Below are 12,925 nucleotides of genomic sequence, written 5' to 3' on the forward strand. Positions count from 1 at the left end.
AGAGGCTTTAATAGAAAATTATAAAACAAAATGTTTACTTAAGACTTTACCTTTTGTAAAAACCGGCGATATTGACTGTGTGTGTGTAAATCGTCGTACGTTCGTGCCCGGTGCAGTAAAACACGTGCATCGATCTAGGTTACGTACGTTCCTCACGTGCCACTTTCTCAATCTATACTTTTACATAAAAATTACTTAGAAAATCACTCCTACTCCTCATTTGGACAGAATTTTTACTTTCATGATTTTAGCGAAAAGTCGTTTTCCTGCTCGGGGAACACATATGTACAGGGTGTTCGGCCACCCCTGGGAAAAATTTTAATGGGGGATTCTAGATGCCAAAATACGAAAATACAGACGAAAATCAAGAATACCAATTTGTTGATAGAGGCTACGTTGAAAAGTTATTAACAATTAAACTCAAAAATTTCAAATCGTTCTGGAAAAATTGTTATCGGTTGCGGGGGTCAATTGCAATCATTTTTGGTGAATACACATACCTCCGAAATCTTACCCACTTTCGAGATAAAAATTCGAGAATGTGTGAAATTTTTTCGATGGAAAAGAAAAATTTCAAATCGTTTTGGAAAAATTGTTATCGGTTGCGGGGGTTACTTACAACCATTTTGGGTGAATCGTCATACCCCCCTAATCATGCGCATTTTCGAGAAAGAAATTCAGTACGGGCGGAACTTTAAACGTTAATAACTTTTTAATAAAGCCTCCATTAACAAATTGGTATTCTTGATTTTCGTCTTACTTTGGTCTCTAGAATCCCCTGGGAGAAATTGTAATGGGAGATTCTAGAGGTTAAAGTAGGATGAAAATCAAGAATACCAATTTGTTGATGGAGTAATACGATACTAAACAAGTTATTGACGTTTAAAGTTCCGCTCTTACTTTCGAATTTTTTTCTCGAAAATGCGCAGGATTTCGTATGTGGTATGTCTATTCACCGAAAATAATTGTAATTGACCCCCGAAACCGAAAGTAATTTTTTCAGAACGATTTGAAATTTTCTTTTTCTTTCGTCGAAAAATTTAGGCACTGCCTGTCGATTTTTCTTAAAAATTCCTTTCTGATTTTTATTCAGTTTGTAAAATAGTTGTTTAATAATACTCTTTGTGTAGGTACCCATGAGCTCTACTCGCGAAAAAAAAACGTTTCATTGGAATATATTCACTATTCACTATATCAGTAGGAGTTGCGGGGGCTGTTTGAAAATTTGACCAGTTATATGGGATTTTTCTCACTTTACGGGGTCAAGGAACAACTTTTCCAACATCTCTACATATTCTCCATTAAAATATGCGTTGTGTTGCTGTTTGAAACATTAAAATCGTTCGATCCGGCTGTCGACCAAAAAAAAAAAATGCTTGTTACTGACCCCTGCAACGAAAACTAATTCTTCCAAGACGATTCGAAATTCTTTTTTACTTGAATTCTTTTTGTCGAAACTGAGTAGGATTTCGGGGGTACGATTCTAACTGACCTCCGCGACCAACAATAATTTTTTCAGAACGATTTGAAATTTTTTTATTTAATGTTATTAATAACTACTTTTTAACGAAACCTCAGTCGAAAAATTGATATTCTTAATTTTCGTCTTATTTTGGCTTCTAGAATCTCCCATTAAAATTTTTCCCAGGGGTGGCCAAACACCCTGTATATATTAAATCAATATTAATGAAATTACACCTTGACCGAATTCATTTCAATCCCCCCACACTAATACATATATTGTGTGTAGCCCATAAATGGTTGAGAATGGAGTCACCTTTCCTATACTGGTATTATTAGATGGTCGCAGGTCCTGCATAAATTTCAATTTACATAATTTTTATTTTGAGTAAACTCATTTTACTTTTTTGTATATTACCTAATGCAACTCATATTTTCCAGCCATGCGATGTAGGAATATTTAGACGATTAAAAGTTGCATGGCGAAAGGTAGTACAGGAACATAGACAAAGTACGTAGGTAGACTAAACCCATTACGAAGGTGAATTTCGCACCAATATATATATCATACCATATATAAATTCCATGAAGAAGGAAATGCTTTTAAAGCTTGTGGTGGCCTATGACCGTTTAACTCAAATACAATTTACTAGACAAAACGTATTTCAGAAAGAAGAAAATAAATTAGAATTCATGTCGCCAGATGAAACTGACATCAATGACAGCAATATAGGTAGTTTTACATAGCATTCAAGAGCATATTCCAGATGATCTGAGAGGGGAACAATTTTCTTTTCTATATAGAAAATATTAAAATACAATCGGGACACAACTAAGACACAACACAAGACACAACTCGCAGAGAGAAAGCACTGCTGATGTTCAACGCAGTGCAGTTCATAGTAACAGTAAAACCAATACCAGTGTAGAAGACTAATTTAACAACGTTTCGCTAGAAGAAACTAATATATGATATACTGATCATTAATTAACTTTAATATTTCATGACAATGATGCTTTTACTTTTTTCTAATGGGAATTGTTTTGTTTCCGATGGTACTGAAATCAAACTACATTAATTCTACAACGTTACTTTACTTATTTTCTCGTAAAGACAAAGATTCTTCAGAATCTATTCTGGATAAACATTATCAACATTATCAAAAAATTGAAAAAACAACAAAGAAAAGAAAAGAAAAGAAAAGAAATATAGAAAGGTGTGTGCAATCAAAGTTACATCAAAGACATGGAAATAGACTCAGCTTGAAAAAATAGAAGCAATTGATAACCAGGAAAAAGAAAAACAAAGAATGAAAGAAGAACGATTAGAAAAGAAAAAAACAAGCCGAGAAATTAAAAGAAGAAAAGCTATTGAAAAAAGAAAGAAAAACAGAAAAATGAAAAGGAAAAGGAGAAAGAAAAGCAAGACGAAGAGAAGGAGAAATGTAAAACTCAAACTAAAAATAAAAATAAAGTTAAGAACGTGAAAAGAAAATAATAAATAATATTATTGTGTTGTTTTTACAGGGTGAATGTAGTAACTGAACCAGGTGGTTATGACTATGCAACATTTTTATTAGCATCTTTTTCAAACTCCACTTGGAACAACACTGTACGTATGTATGTATGGGATTATCAGGAACCGTGTTTGTTCGTTAATCGGCACACTCGTATTTATTTCGTTAAACACAGTCACACCTACTACGTACTTTTCTTCAATCTTTCTCTCTTCCGTGCTGTCTTTTCTCGCTTTCTGGGTTATTCACCCATCAGCTGTTCGGCCGTACGCTCGCCGCGTGTTGACGGCTTTTTCGGCGGTAACCGTCTTCGCTCGTGCAAGCTCGTGGACAGCGAACGATTCGCTGTTCGGCCAACAATTCGTGCGCGATTTAATAATTTTCAACTGCACGGTTCCCTACATACAGGGTGTTCGGCCATCCATGGGAAAAATTTTAATGGGGGATTCTAGAGGTCAAAATAAGACGAAAATCAAGAATACCAATTTGTTGATGGAGGCACTGTTAAAAAGTTATTAATGTTTAAAGTTCCGCTCGTACTGAATTTTTTTCTCGAAAATGCGCAAGATTACGAGGGTATGTCTATACATAAAAAATGATTGTCACCGACCCTCGCAACTGAAAATAATTTTTCACAGAACGATTTGAAATCTTTCTTTTTCATCGAAAAATATAGGCACCCGATTAGATTTTCGGTAAGGAATTTTTTTCTCGAAAGTGCGTAGGATTTCGGGGGTATGTGTAATGACCAAAAATGATTGTAATTGACCCCTGTAACCGAAAATAATTTTTTTAGAACGATTTGAAAAATTTGTTTTTCGCCGAAAAATATCAACACATACTCGAATTTTTTTCTCGAAACTGAGTAGGATTTCGAATATATGTCTATTCACTAAAAATGCTTGTAATTGACCTCCGCAGCCGAAAACAATTTTTCTGGAACGACTTGAAATTTTTGAATCAAATTGTTAATAACTTTTTAACGAAGCCTCCATCAACAAATTGGTATTCTTGATTTTCGTCTTAGTTCGGCCTCTAGAATATCCTATTAAAATGTTTCTCAGGGCTGGCCGAACACCCTCTATACTACTATGTTTACTAGATCCTGGGTTTTTTCCGTGTTTGAATCACGTAGTAATGTGGTAACACACTGAAGCAGTCTATTAAACCTGGTTTCGATCAATATTTCAGAGGATAACACCGGTTAGGTCTGGGTTAGGTCTGGGAAATGCGCGCATCTGGCTTATTCTTTCGCATTCTTCGCATACTCGTTGGCCAGATCCTGGGTATTTTCCGTGTTTGAAACACGTAGTAATGTGGTAACACACTGAAGCAGTCAATTAAACCTGGTTTCGATCAATATTTTAGAGGATAACGCCGGTTAGGTCTGGGTTAGGTCTGGGAAATGCGCGCATCTGGCTCATGATTTTGCCTTCTTCGCATACTTGTTGGCCAGATCCTGGGTATTTTCCGTGTTTGAATCACGTAGTAATGTGGTAACACACTGAAGCAGTCAATTAAACCTGGTTTCGATCAATATTTCAGAGGATAACACCGGTTAGGTCTGGGTTAGGTCTGGGTTATGCCCGCATCTGGCTCATGATTTTGCCTTCATCGCATACTTGTTGGCCAGATCCTGGGTTTTTTCCGTGTTTGAATCACGTAGTAATGTGGTAACACACTGAAGCAGTCAATTAAACCTGGTTTCGATCAATATTTCAGAGGATAACACCGGTTAGGTCTGGGTTAGGTCTGGGAAATGCGCGCATCTGGCTTATACTTTCGCCTTCTACGCATACTTGTTGGCCAGATCTTGGGTTTTTTTCGTGTTTGAATCACGTAGTAATGTGGTAACACACTGAAGCAGTCAATTAAACCTGGTTTCGATCAATATTTTCGAGGATAACACCGGTTAGGTCTGGGTTAGGTCTGGGTTATGCCCGCATCTGGCTCATGATTTTGCCTTCATCGCATACTTGTTGGCCAGATCCTGGGTTTTTTCGTGTTTGAATCACGTAGGAATGTGGTAACACACTGAAGCAGTCAATTAAACCTGGTTTCGATCAATATTTTAGAGGATAACACCGGTTAGGTCTGGGTTAGGTCTGGGTTATGCCCGTATCTGGCTCATGATTTTGCCTTCATCGCATACTTGTTGGCCAGATCCTGGGTTTTTTCGTGTTTGAATCACGTAGGAATGTGGTAACACACTGAAGCAGTCAATTAAACCTGGTTTCGATCAATATTTTAGAGGATAACACCGGTTAGGTCTGGGTTAGGTCTGGGTTATGCCCGTATCTGGCTCATGATTTTGCCTTCTTCGCATACTTGTTGGCCAGATCCTGGGTTTTTTTCGTGTTTGAATCACGTAGTAATGTGGTAACACACTGAAGCAGTCAATTAAACCTGGTTTCGATCAATATTTTAGAGGATAACACCGGTTAGGTCTGGGTTAGGTCTGGGTTATGCCCGCATCTGGCTCATGATTTTGCCTTCATCGCATACTTGTTGGCCAGATCCTGGGTTTTTTCGTGTTTGAATCACGTAGGAATGTGGTAACACACTGAAGCAGTCAATTAAACCTGGTTTCGATCAATATTTTAGAGGATAACACCGGTTAGGTCTGGGTTAGGTCTGGGTTATGCCCGCATCTGGCTCATGATTTTGCCTTCTTCGCATACTTGTTGGCCAGATCCTGGGTTTTTTTCGTGTTTGAATCACGTAGTAATGTGGTAACACACTGAAGCAGTCAATTAAACCTGGTTTCGATCAATATTTTAGAGGATAACACCGGTTAGGTCTGGGTTAGGTCTGGGAAATGCGCGCATCTGGCTTATACTTTCGCCTTCTTCGCATACTTGTTGGCCAGATCTTGGGTTTTTTTCGTGTTTGAATCACGTAGTAATGTGGTAACACACTGAAGCAGTCAATTAAACCTGGTTTCGATCAATATTTTAGAGGATAACACCGGTTAGGTCTGGGTTAGGTCTGGGTTATGCCCGCATCTGGCACATGATTTTGCCTTCATCGCATACTTGTTGGCCAGATCCTGGGTTTTTTCCGTGTTTGAATCACGTAGTAATGTGGTAACACACTGAAGCAGTCAATTAAACCTGGTTTCGATCAATATTTCAGAGGATAACGCCGGTTATGTCTGGGTTAGGTCTGGGAAATGCGCGCATCTGGCTCATGATTTTGCCTTCTTCGCATACTTGTTGGCCAGATCCTGGGTATTTTCCGTGTTTGAATCACGTAGTAATGTGGTAACACACTGAAGCAGTCAATTAAACCTGGTTTCGATCAATATTTCAGAGGATAACACCGGTTAGGTCTGGGTTAGGTCTGGGTTATGCCCGCATCTGGCTCATGATTTTGCCTTCTTCGCATACTTGTTGGCCAGATCCTGGGTTTTTTTCGTGTTTGAATCACGTAGTAATGTGGTAGTATACTGAAGCAGTCAATTAAACCTGGTTTCGATCAATATTTTAGAGGATAACACCGGTTAGGTCTGGGTTAGGTCTGGGTTATGCCCGCATCTGGCTCATGATTTTGCCTTCTTCGCATACTTGTTGGCCAGATCCTGGGTTTTTTTCGTGTTTGAATCACGTAGTAATGTGGTAACACACTGAAGCAGTCAATTAAACCTGGTTTCGATCAATATTTCAGAGGATAACACCGGTTAGGTCTGGGTTAGGTCTGGGAAATGCGCGCATCTGGCTTATACTTTCGCCTTCTTCGCATACTTGTTGGCCAGATCCTGGGTTTTTTCGTGTTTGAATCACGTAGTAATGTGGTAACACACTGAAGCAGTCAATTAAACCTGGTTTCGATCAATATTTCAGAGGATAACACCGGTTAGGTCTGGGTTAGGTCTGGGAAATGCGCGCATCTGGCTTATACTTTCGCCTTCTTCGCATACTTGTTGGCCAGATCCTGGGTTTTTTCGTGTTTGAATCACGTAGTAATGTGGTAACACACTGAAGCAGTCAATTAAACCTGGTTTCGATCAATATTTCAGAGGAAAACACCGGTTAGGTCTGGGTTAGGTCTGGGTTATGCCCGCATCTGGCTCATGATTTTGCCTTCTTCGCATACTTGTTGGCCAGATCCTGGGTTTTTTTCGTGTTTGAATCACGTAGTAATGTGGTAACACACTGAAGCAGTCAATTAAACCTGGTTTCGATCAATATTTCAGAGGATAACACCGGTTAGGCCTGGGTTAGGTCTGGGAAATGCGCGCATCTGGCTTATACTTTCGCCTTCTTCGCATACTTGTTGGCCAGATCCTGGGTTTTTTCGTGTTTGAATCACGTAGTAATGTGGTAACACACTGAAGCAGTCAATTAAACCTGGTTTCGATCAATATTTCAGAGGATAACACCGGTTAGGTCTGGGTTAGGTCTGGGAAATGCGCGCATCTGGCTTATACTTTCGCCTTCTTCGCATACTTGTTGGCCAGATCCTGGGTTTTTTTCGTGTTTGAATCACGTAGGAATGTGGTAACACACTGAAGCAGTCAATTAAACCTGGTTTCGATCAATATTTTAGAGGATAACACCGGTTAGGTCTGGGTTAGGTCTGGGTTATGCCCGCATCTGGCACATGATTTTGCCTTCATCGCATACTTGTTGGCCAGATCCTGGGTTTTTTCCGTGTTTGAATCACGTAGTAATGTGGTAACACACTGAAGCAGTCAATTAAACCTGGTTTCGATCAATATTTCAGAGGATAACGCCGGTTAGGTCTGGGTTAGGTCTGGGAAATGCGCGCATCTGGCTCATGATTTTGCCTTCTTCGCATACTTGTTGGCCAGATCCTGGGTATTTTCCGTGTTTGAATCACGTAGTAATGTGGTAACACACTGAAGCAGTCAATTAAACCTGGTTTCGATCAATATTTCAGAGGATAACACCGGTTAGGTCTGGGTTAGGTCTGGGTTATGCCCGCATCTGGCTCATGATTTTGCCTTCTTCGCATACTTGTTGGCCAGATCCTGGGTTTTTTTCGTGTTTGAATCACGTAGTAATGTGGTAATACACTGAAGCAGTCAATTAAACCTGGTTTCGATCAATATTTTAGAGGATAACACCGGTTAGGTCTGGGTTAGGTCTGGGTTATGCCCGCATCTGGCTCATGATTTTGCCTTCTTCGCATACTTGTTGGCCAGATCCTGGGTTTTTTTCGTGTTTGAATCACGTAGTAATGTGGTAACACACTGAAGCAGTCAATTAAACCTGGTTTCGATCAATATTTCAGAGGATAACACCGGTTAGGCCTGGGTTAGGTCTGGGAAATGCGCGCATCTGGCTTATACTTTCGCCTTCTTCGCATACTTGTTGGCCAGATCCTGGGTTTTTTCGTGTTTGAATCACGTAGGAATGTGGTAACACACTGAAGCAGTCAATTAAACCTGGTTTCGATCAATATTTCAGAGGATAACACCGGTTAGGTCTGGGTTAGGTCTGGGAAATGCGCGCATCTGGCTTATACTTTCGCCTTCTTCGCATACTTGTTGGCCAGATCCTGGGTTTTTTTCGTGTTTGAATCACGTAGGAATGTGGTAACACACTGAAGCAGTCAATTAAACCTGGTTTCGATCAATATTTTAGAGGATAACACCGGTTAGGTCTGGGTTAGGTCTGGGTTATGCCCGCATCTGTCTCATGATTTTGCCTTCATCGCATACTTGTTGGCCAGATCCTGGGTTTTTTTCGTGTTTGAATCACGTAGTAATGTGGTAACACACTGAAGCAGTCAATTAAACCTGGTTTCGATCAATATTTTAGAGGATAACACCGGTTAGGTCTGGGTTAGGTCTGGGTTATGCCCGCATCTGGCTCATGATTTTGCCTTCATCGCATACTTGTTGGCCAGATCCTGGGTTTTTTCCGTGTTTGAATCACGTAGTAATGTGGTAACTCACTGAAGCAGTCAATTAAACCTGGTTTCGATCAATATTTCAGAGGATAACACCGGTTAGGTCTGGGTTAGGTCTGGGTTATGCCCGCATCTGGCTCATGATTTTGCCTTCTTCGCATACTTGTTGGCCAGATCCTGGGTTTTTTTCGTGTTTGAATCACGTAGTAATGTGGTAATACACTGAAGCAGTCAATTAAACCTGGTTTCGATCAATATTTTAGAGGATAACACCGGTTAGGTCTGGGTTAGGTCTGGGTTATGCCCGCATCTGGCTCATGATTTTGCCTTCTTCGCATACTTGTTGGCCAGATCCTGGGTTTTTTTCGTGTTTGAATCACGTAGTAATGTGGTAACACACTGAAGCAGTCAATTAAACCTGGTTTCGATCAATATTTCAGAGGATAACACCGGTTAGGCCTGGGTTAGGTCTGGGAAATGCGCGCATCTGGCTTATACTTTCGCCTTCTTCGCATACTTGTTGGCCAGATCCTGGGTTTTTTTCGTGTTTGAATCACGTAGTAATGTGGTAACACACTGAAGCAGTCAATTAAACCTGGTTTCGATCAATATTTCAGAGGATAACACCGGTTAGGTCTGGGTTAGGTCTGGGAAATGCGCGCATCTGGCTTATACTTTCGCCTTCTTCGCATACTTGTTGGCCAGATCCTGGGTTTTTTTCGTGTTTGAATCACGTAGGAATGTGGTAACACACTGAAGCAGTCAATTAAACCTGGTTTCGATGAATATTTTAGAGGATAACACCGGTTAGGTCTGGGTTAGGTCTGGGTTATGCCCGCATCTGGCTCATGATTTTGCCTTCATCGCATACTTGTTGGCCAGATCCTGGGTTTTTTTCGTGTTTGAATCACGTAGTAATGTGGTAACACACTGAAGCAGTCAATTAAACCTGGTTTCGATCAATATTTTAGAGGATAACACCGGTTAGGTCTGGGTTAGGTCTGGGTTATGCCCGCATCTGGCTCATGATTTTGCCTTCATCGCATACTTGTTGGCCAGATCCTGGGTTTTTTCCGTGTTTGAATCACGTAGTAATGTGGTAACTCACTGAAGCAGTCAATTAAACCTGGTTTCGATCAATATTTCAGAGGATAACACCGGTTAGGTCTGGGTTAGGTCTGGGTTATGCCCGCATCTGGCTCATGATTTTGCCTTCTTCGCATACTTGTTGGCCAGATCCTGGGTTTTTTTCGTGTTTGAATCACGTAGTAATGTGGTAACACACTGAAGCAGTCAATTAAACCTGGTTTCGATCAATATTTCAGAGGATAACACCGGTTAGGTCTGGGTTAGGTCTGGGTTATGCCCGCATCTGGCTCATGATTTTGCCTTCTTCGCATACTTGTTGGCCAGATCCTGGCTATTTTCCGTGTTTGAATCACGTAGTAATGTGGTAACACACTGAAGCAGTCAATTAAACCTGGTTTCGATCAATATTTTAGAGGATAACACCGGTTAGGTCTGGGTTAGGTCTGGGTTATGCCCGCATCTGGCTCATGATTTTGCCTTCATCGCATACTTGTTGGCCAGATCCTGGGTTTTTTCCGTGTTTGAATCACGTAGTAATGTGGTAACTCACTGAAGCAGTCAATTAAACCTGGTTTCGATCAATATTTCAGAGGATAACACCGGTTAGGTCTGGGTTAGGTCTGGGTTATGCCCGCATCTGGCTCATGATTTTGCCTTCTTCGCATACTTGTTGGCCAGATCCTGGGTTTTTTTCGTGTTTGAATCACGTAGGAATGTGGTAACACACTGAAGCAGTCAATTAAACCTGGTTTCGATCAATATTTTAGAGGATAACACCGGTTAGGTCTGGGTTTGGTCTGGGATATGCGCGCATCTGGCTTATACATTCGCCTTCTTCGCATACTTGTTGGCCAGATCCTGGGTTTTTTTCGTGTTTGAATCACGTAGTAATGTGGTAACAAACTGAAGCAGTCAATAAAACCTGGTTTCGATCAATATTTTAGAGGATAACACCGGTTAGGTCTGGGTTTGGTCTGGGATATGCGCGCATCTGGCTTATACTTTCGCCTTCTTCGCATACTTGTTGGCCAGATCCTGGGTTTTTTTCGTGTTTGAATCACGTAGGAATGTGGTAACACACTGAAGCAGTCAATTAAACCTGGTTTCGATCAATATTTTAGAGGATAACACCGGTCAGGTCTGGGTTAGGTCTGGGTTATGCCCGCATCTGGCTCATGATTTTGCCTTCTTCGCATACTTGTTGGCCAGATCCTGGGTTTTTTTCGTGTTTGAATCACGTAGGAATGTGGTAACACACTGAAGCAGTCAATTAAACCTGGTTTCGATCAATATTTCAGAGGATAACACCGGTTAGGCCTGGGTTAGGTCTGGGAAATGCGCGCATCTGGCTTATACTTTCGCCTTCTTCGCATACTTGTTGGCCAGATCCTGGGTTTTTTCGTGTTTGAATCACGTAGTAATGTGGTAACACACTGAAGCAGTCAATTAAACCTGGTTTCGATCAATATTTCAGAGGATAACACCGGTTAGGTCTGGGTTAGGTCTGGGAAATGCGCGCATCTGGCTTATACTTTCGCCTTCTTCGCATACTTGTTGGCCAGATCCTGGGTTTTTTTCGTGTTTGAATCACGTAGGAATGTGGTAACACACTGAAGCAGTCAATTAAACCTGGTTTCGATCAATATTTTAGAGGATAACACCGGTTAGGTCTGGGTTAGGTCTGGGTTATGCCCGCATCTGGCTCATGATTTTGCCTTCATCGCATACTTGTTGGCCAGATCTTGGGTTTTTTTCGTGTTTGAATCACGTAGTAATGTGGTAACACACTGAAGCAGTCAATTAAAACTGGTTTCGATCAATATTTTAGAGGATAACACCGGTTAGGTCTGGGTTATGCCCGCATCTGGCTCATGATTTTGCCTTCATCGCATACTTGTTGGCCAGATCCTGGGTTTTTTCCGTGTTTGAATCACGTAGTAATGTGGTAACACACTGAAGCAGTCAATTAAACCTGGTTTCGATCAATATTTCAGAGGATAACACCGGTTAGGTCTGGGTTAGGTCTGGGTTATGCCCGCATCTGGCTCATGATTTTGCCTTCTTCGCATACTTGTTGGCCAGATCCTGGGTTTTTTTCGTGTTTGAATCCCGTAGGAATGTGGTAACACACTGAAGCAGTCAATTAAACCTGGTCTCGGTCAATATTTTAGAGGATAACACCGGTTAGGTCTGGGTTTGGTCTGGGATATGCGCGCATCTGGCTTATACTTTCGCCTTCTTCGCATACTTGTTGGCCAGATCCTGGGTTTTTTTCGTGTTTGAATCACGTAGTAATGTGGTAACAAACTGAAGCAGTCAATAAAACCTGGTTTCGATCAATATTTTAGAGGATAACACCAGTTAGGTCTGGGTTAGGTCTGGGTTATGCCCGCATCTGGCTCATGATTTTGCCTTCATCGCATACTTGTTGGCCAGATCCTGGGTTTTTTCCGTGTTTGAATCACGTAGTAATGTTGTAACACACTGAAGCAGTCAATTAAACCTGGTTTCGATCAATATTTCAGAGGATAACAGCGGTTAGGTCTGGGTTAGGTCTGGGAAATGCGCGCATCTGGCTTATTCTTTCGCATTCTTCGCATACTTGTTGGCCAGATCCTGGGTATTTTCCGTGTTTGAAACACGTAGTAATGTGGTAACACACTGAAGCAGTCAATTAAACCTGGTTTCGATCAATATTTCAGAGGATAACACCGGTTAGGTCTGGGTTAGGTCTGGGAAATGCGCGCATCTGGCTTATTCTTTCGCATTCTTCGCATACTTGTTGGCCAGATCCTGGGTTTTTTTCGTGTTTGAATCACGTAGGAATGTGGTAACACACTGAAGCAGTCAATTAAACCTGGTTTCGATCAATATTTTAGAGGATAACACCGGTTAGGTCTGGGTTAGGTCTGGGTTATGCCCGCATCTGGCTCATGATTTTGCCTTCTTCGCATACTTGTTGGCCAGATCCTGGGTTTTTT

Source organism: Colletes latitarsis, unplaced genomic scaffold (assembly GCF_051014445.1).
Source record: "Colletes latitarsis isolate SP2378_abdomen unplaced genomic scaffold, iyColLati1 scaffold0028, whole genome shotgun sequence".
NCBI classification, from domain to species: Eukaryota; Metazoa; Arthropoda; class Insecta; order Hymenoptera; family Colletidae; genus Colletes; species Colletes latitarsis.